We start from the raw sequence: 7799 nt of genomic DNA on the forward strand, positions 1-7799 counted from the left end.
TATCAAAGGGAACACTTGCTGTCATGGTTATAATTATTAGATCCTTTCTGGTGACACAATATCTGGTCTTAAAACAAAAATGTTATTTGAATTCAGGGTTTAAAAGTCAGGGGGCTCATTATACAAGTTTAATGGGGGCTTATTATAAGCTGGCATCCCAAATTCCCAATTTTGAATTGCCTTATAGATAACTGCGACTTGCCAGTGAAGAAATACCATTTTTTCCACTTCACAAGTGTGTGACTTGTCCATTTCAGCAGAGCAGGTGTTTGAATGCTTTGGGGAATCTGGAATACTGCCTGGTTTGTAGCCTCTCTTAGCGGCACCTTCAGATTGCAGCTCTGGGTTGTGTTGGTTCTGCCTTACTTGTAATGAGCACTGCAGACCTTTGAGGGCTGAAAGTTTTGACATGAAGAGTTTAATGTAGTGGGGTAGGTATTGCTTTCAGTGCTCCTTTGGATAACTTCTTTTCCAGCTTCTAGACTCCAGGTTTTAGAACTGTGAGACTACTGTGTTTTGTTTGCCCCTTTTTTTTGAGAGTCTAGTCATACTACACTCTACACAGTTCAATCAGCTGTTTTACAGTGGAATTGCAACTGGTATAGGGAAACTGTTGACAAACGTGTAATTACTGTACAGTTCTATGAAGCCTTATCATGGTATCAGATATAAGAAATAATGTTAGTGTTAGTGTTTGCAAAAAGACTTTGAAAAATAAAGAATCATTATATGTGCAGTAACCTTCCTCTCTCCAATTGATGTACAAATTTGATTGGCTTGCTTCAAAAGTCAAACGTGATGTTAGTCTTCTCACCTTTTCCTCTAGACTTCACACTGAAGTAGAGCACCAACAGAGACCAAATGCTTTACTGGCTTTCCTATTAACTAGGATTCTTAAGAAAATAAAAGCTGTTTTTCCATGAAAATATGTTGTTCTGAAGTGTGGCATTACACTCAAACTGATATTTTCCTTTTGTCTACCTCTGTTATTCCCCAGTAAAATGTAAAAATATATTTTTATAAATACTGAGTTATTGAGGCATTTAAGAGTCTATGGAGAGGTTAATGCAGCTGTGACTTTCTTTTCAGCAGATTTTCATTGAGACCCAATTCTTCTTATGTTTTCTTTTTTAAATTATACACATTTTCATAAATTGATCTGAAGATAAATTAAATTTTTTCACAAAACTTAAAATTACTTTTTTGAAGTATGATTATGAAAATCTTGTAGTGCAGTAATGTTTAATACCAAATTTTAGCAAATTTGAAGTTGGGCAAGCTGAGTTGCTTTTAAACTTTTTTCTGACTGAGCAGCATTGTAAATAAATTGGTAAGAAGATAAAACCCCAGTGAAGTTTTCACTGTATTTGCTCTTTTTTTAGGCATACTTTCTAATGACTTCTCTTGCTCACTGGAAATGACAAAAATCAAACCTTTTGCTCAATTTCTAATTGTTCTTGGGTTCCATTCCAGTGTTCCGTGTACTCCATGTTCCTTCAGCCCCAGCCTTTTGGTGAGGGGTTCATTTGGAGCAAAGCTCTCTCCTTCCCTCCGTATATTATGAGAACCAGAACTAGCAGCAGGGTGAAACAACTTGTGGAGAATCGTGACTGCTCAGATTCCAACTGCAGAAGTAGCTGTTTCTACTAATTCACCCCGTGTGACACAATGGATGTGAAGCCACCTAACTAGAGCAGCAGGGAAAGAGCCCTGGTACTTCAGCATAATTTGGCATAGCTGATCACTTTCTTAACCACGCAACCCAAAATCAGTTGCTTAGTTTCAAGATCAGTTGGTACTTTGCTTTACCATCAAATGCTGGTTAGTGGTTTGCTGGCAGGGTGCTTTTACGGAGTTCCAGGTATCCATTAGAGATTCCAAGGTGTGAAGAGCATGGCCCAGGTAGACCTCTGGAAACAAAAAGCCCCAAAAGCAAAGGCACGTAAGTCATAGCTGGTTCTTGAATGTTCATATACAGCTGTAAAGAGAGAATTAGTTTCATTTTGCATCAAAATGTTTATCTGTTTCTCCTGCTGACTTTTTCTAATTCCTTTTTTTAATTGAATTTCAGTCCCTGGTACAACTTATCTTTTGTATAAGGATTGCAATTCACTTAAGATCATTAGTATGTTAAATGCAGTGCATTTTTGGCTAAAACTTGTCCTAGACATTTTTCAGTTAATCTATTTACATTTACAAATGCTTAGCTTAATCCACTTAAGAAAACTTAAAGGTATTGGATGCTTCATAGAAACCCAAACTTGCCTTTAAATTTTCCAGTAAAGTCGATACCCATCCCCTGAATTCTTGTCCCATATAACTGACTCAAACTCTTCTAAACAAAACACATGCCTAGAGATTTTAATTGGATTTTAAATTCTTAGTTTTATTTCTGAATTTGAGGAAACATACTGCAGTATGATAAATGAATTATGTAAGTTGTGTACTTGTGTTGATTTGACTGATGTGTATTTTAGTGCTCATTATACAAGGCTTGAAGTCCTACTGTCAGGATACTTGGGAAGTTCTGTCAAATATTTATAGAATTATGAGATCTTTTGCAGCGAATTGTTTTTTGCTCATTCTGTAATATGAAAATATATCGTTAGATTAAACTTTTCAGTAAGTTGACTTGGAATTTTTCTGACAGGTTCTTTCAATAAGTTCAATTGATAATATTCATTTATCCTTTAGAAAACCAACATTTAAAAAAAAGACTCAGCATACTGCAATAGTATCTAGACCTGTGACAGCATCTGCGAAATCCCTTGGTTTGTCTTCAATTTTGTTTCTTAAAGGGGTTGTGTTTTATACTACCTTTTTAATAAACAAACTCCTGATCAAAACAAGTCTTTTCTGATTAGTTTTGAGATGATGTATCTGTCTTGCTCTTTCCCTCAGTAGAAGATAACTAGCATTTGGTGCAGTGTGACTTGAATTTCTAAAGCGTGTGTGTTCTCATGCCATCCCAACTGGAGTCCAGGAGACATGTGGGTAGAACTGTAAGTGTTTACAGTGGGACATGGTACTTGTTCCCTCTTCCTGGGTTTGTCTCTGACTTCATTCTGGCTTGGGGTGTTAATGGACCTTGCATGATAACAGCAGCAGGAGGCATGACTGACTGCAGGCACAGGAGCTACAACTGAGGCTGGGGGAGGGGGGTTAAGGACAAGCAGAATTTCCATTTTATTCTCAGAAATTAAGATTTTTATTTTTTTTTACTTCTTTTTTCAAATCTTAATGTTCTGAATGCTTTAAATGCACTGAAAATCACTTGGTTTGATTCCTAAGATCCAGTGGAACAGGGATGGTAATCTCACTTTTACCCAGGGTTTTTTGGGGTGTTCACCTAAGTTCTTTAAACTGATGCCACCTAACAACCTTAAGTGCTCTAACTGCCAATCTAAGAGGAAATTCTTCAATGAGGTCTTGAAAAGCTTTAGCAGAAGCAATCTCTGCTATATGAAATTGTTTAGGAAAGGGGATAGAAGAACGAGGGAGATGTTGAGGACGCTTGCCCTGCTGATGGACTGGAATCCAGTCTGTCTCACAACAAAAATGTGTTTATGCAAAGTCTGTGCCAATAAAAGGCTGGGCACGTGCAGGGAAATCTCACAGCCTGGTAGTTAAATTGTTCTGGGAGATGGCAGAGGGCGGATTCATACGTATTTAGGCAGAGGGAATTGGATTGTGCTCTCCTACTTTCTGACTGGGTCAGTAAACAAGCTCTTGAACTACTGAATAAAAGTCATAATGCCACCAGGTTGGTGACTTACATTCCACAGTGTATTTTTCCACCTGAGACTGGCAAATTTGGCCGTAATTCAGCATTTCTGGAGTGGCTGCAATCAGGTAACTCTAGTTAACTTTTTACAGAAAAACCCCAAACTAACTGCTTGCTACAGCCCTTACAGAACAAGAACAGCGTTTTAATTTTCAGAAGATTTCTATAGTTAGTTAAACAGATTCAGCAGAGAAGAGAGAGAAAATTGGTTATCCAACTTAACTGGGATGAAGACAGGTGATCTCTTCCTCCTTGCAGAGGTTTGCAGCCACACACTTACTGCTCTAACTTGGCAAAGGCAAGTCCTTTCTGACCCTGGCCAGGCTTGGTTCTCTGCCATAACTTGTTTATCATCTTACTCTCAACTCTTCTGAAGTCCAGACGCTGTCTTCTTTGTGTACACGTTGTCATAAAAAAACCCCAAACCAACAATCCCTACTTACAATCTTATTTTCCTCATTCCTGAAACCTCCTAACCCGGTTGACTTGTTGGAGTGCATTTCATGCATTCTTAGCAGATAGGCTGAAGGAAACGCCTAGTTCACTCACAGCTAGAGGCTAGAAAGCGTGGAGGGAGTTCATGAACGTTGCTTGTCTCCTGCAGTCACTGCAGAGTGCACGCAGCCTGCTGGGGAAGGATCCCAAACTGCTGGACACAGCATGACCGTCCCACGTCTGGAGAATCTCACTGGTGTCACGCCACTTGTGACAGTGAGTTAAGGTAGGAGAGCTCAATGATAATGTATGTTCAGTGACTTCTTCAAATGTTTCCTTGCTTGAAAAATGTTCAGTGGAAGAGAATGCCTGCTTGGGAGGCTATTGCTTAATACTTGGGAAGTGGATTTTTTTGTTATTTTATTTTTGAAACTGGTTTGGGCCACATGATATGGAGAACAAAGAGTTCCCTGTCCAGTGCTACAGCCATGGGAATTAATGCTACCAGCAAGGGTGGAGAATGAAAAATATCATAAAGTCCTGGCACTTGAGGTGAGCAGTCAAAAACTGTGTCTCTTAAATCTCTGTTGACCGACCATCCCTGTTCACCTGAAGGACAAATAACTTGGACAATTACTTGTACTATTCAGCTGTAATTAACCCATTCTGAGGTAGTGTGAGGTGAGCTGAGTCTGTTTCATCCTGAGGTCCACTTCTATATTTTGACACCAGTTTGTGGCAGACACAAATTGGAAGGATTTCTGCCTTTTTTGCAGACTTCCTGCTGGAGGATGGAAGAATGGGAAGCTGAGGTGACGAAGGGCACAGTGCTCCAAATCTAAGTCCTGACTCTTGGGCCATTAGATTTCCCGTGTGTGTGATCACTGAGGGGACTGGGATATGGCCTAGGTTATATCCAGCCTTTTTATGGCTACTTGTTGGAAAGCACAAGAGGATTTTAAGGGAAATGAGAAGATAAATTCCTGTTCTTTCTTTAAATATATGTACCTTTTTAGCACTGTAACTACTGTGGTTGCCATTCACACACAACTGCTACCGCCAACAAACGGTGCTGAAGGAGCTTCCAGTTAGTGTCAGGAGCAAGCTGAGCATGTTAATAAAGTGGTATGGAGATTCCATGGCTGGCTTGCACTGAGTGAGGAACAGGAAATACAGACCTCTGGGCCAGAGCTAATGCTTTCTAAATTGTATGGTGATGTGTGGTGCTGGAGCGGTGTAGGAAGAGCTGGTTTGCTGCTTGCTGTCAAGATGGGCTGATACAGTCCTTCCTCGGGCCCTATGGTCGCTGATGACTTTGCCAAGCTTTTACCTCTTGGGTTGGAATTTACAATGGCAAGTGCTGGCCTCCAGCTAAACAACCAGAAAGTCTCTCAAACTAAACAGTGGGTTGCTTTCTAAAACAAGGCTGGGGGAAAACAGTGTCTCTCCCTGTGCTTTGTCCAGCCAGTTGTTTGAATTGTGGTAGCTCCTGCTCATCTCCTGATCCTTGGGAAGGTGCCTCTAAATCAAGAGGAGGGTTTTTCAGTTTAGGTATTCTGTGTTTGGGAGAGTTTGGTCAGTTTTAAAGTTCTGGAAGGTTGACTTCTGCATCAGACAGCTGTTACAGAGCAGGCCCTTACATCTCCTAACTGATGAGCAAGCTGGATGTGTCCCATCCACACCACTGTGGAAAGGATTATGGGGCAAAGCAATAGAAATCCTAAAATGGGGACTGAGGAACTCCTGACTTTGAACATAAATTGGTGGTTGGTGGTGGGGTATTAGGGCTATCTGAGCCAGGGACCATGAAGGGGGAGAACTGAGTGGAGGCTACGGAGGAAGTCAAGGTGACAAGCAAAACTAGACACAGAAGCAAACTATAAACAAGGATGAGAAGTTTGTAGTTGAAAGCTTAAGCATGAAAAGGTGGATAGATTACAGCTGGATAACCTTAATCCTCCTACTTACTGTCTGAATGCTTGGCTTTACAGCCTGAGCAGTCTTTTCATGTGTAAGAAACACTGAGAGGCCTTTGCAGATGCTTCAGAAAATACCCTTTGAAATACAGACGAATGCAATGTTTGTTAGAAAGCTTCCGAGGATTGGGGGGGTTATGATTAGAAAAGGAATCAGATAAATGTGTTGGAATGGGTTAAGCAACACTGCACATTGCAGGGTTAGTTGGATGGAAACACAGATCTAATGATTCATTAGGTTTTGCGTGAAACAACTGGCTCTCAGCCAAAGGTTTCCCCAGCCCCTGGAAAGTAACAGCCACCTCTTTGGTCCCAAGGTAAATCAATTACCCTGTGTGCTGTGAGGAGCTGACAATAAGACTGAAAAATTGAGTAGGAACAGCAGGCCCTTCTCCACACTCATGGCCAGAGCATTGCTAAATATGATTTTGATTACAGCAGAACACATGAGCTCTGGCTGTGGAACAAGCTCCCCTGTGGCCACCAACTGCACAAACCCTTAAAAACCATCCCTCTCAGGGTGAGCAGTGACATTCCTTGTCCTGCTCTGACCATATCTGGCAGCAGAGGTTTTTAAGGAGCACAGAAAGGAGCTGTTTCTATTGGAGGAGTTTTCTATTGACTTCCTGCAAAGTATTTTAGAGTAGCTCCTGTCTTAAATCTGTAACTTGTGGTTGAGCTACAATGTGTGTTTTAGCAGCCTTGCTGCCAAAGTTTAAGCAACTGACAGACCTACCATGTTCCTAGGTATGTTATTCCAAACCAAAAATGGTTTTTTTGTTCGTTTTTTTTGACTTGAATTTGCCAGAATTTTGAATTTTCAGTAATTTAATCTGAGTGTCTCTTTCTAACAGGTGAAGCAACTAATTACTCTCAGAACTCTTTTCCTTGGGAAGGTCTGAGTTGACAGCGATCCAGGTACTTTGAACTTTACATTATCTAAAGTTGTTATTATTTTAAGTGCCCATGAGTATTTTTTTTCTTTACTTTTATTTTCACTCTGTTAGTATGTGGCTTTGAACCATACAGAAACCAGAATCAGACAAAGCATTGGGTTAAGTTCACCCTGAGCTTCATCCAGGGCTAATTCCACCTCTGAATTATTTGCCTAAGTGCTTCAGTTCTTTCACCACAGTTCCATCCTCAGAGCATATCTGTGCAGTACTGGGTCCTAAGCCCAGAGGTATACAGATGGATGAAGGCAGGGTGAGGAGAACTTGGAGCTCATCAGGAAAAGATACTGCATTGAGCGAGTTAAAGACTAATTGGACAGGAGTTTTCTGATTGGGAAAAACACACTCCCATCACAACTCTGAAAAATGTAGTAGGAGCTTATTGAAAGGTTTCTCCTTTTGCTTTATGTTTAAAGTCTTTGATACCTTAGAAGCAGGTAATAAGGAAATCAGTAAAGAAAAGATGTGTGGAAAAAGCAGAAACCCAGATAAAGAATCTAATCTTACTAGCAATAGTTCTTCTGGCCCTGCCAGTTTCAGGAGAAATATGGGCTCACCACTGTGCACTTTAAGTTGAATAGTCTTTCTTTGACCAATCTGCTTTTTTGGTTTTTGGACTTGTTTTTTGTCAGGGGCTGTTGGTTACTGAAG

Source organism: Gallinula chloropus, assembly GCF_964237585.1.
Source record: "Gallinula chloropus genome assembly, chromosome: 11".
Lineage (NCBI taxonomy): Eukaryota > Metazoa > Chordata > Aves > Gruiformes > Rallidae > Gallinula > Gallinula chloropus.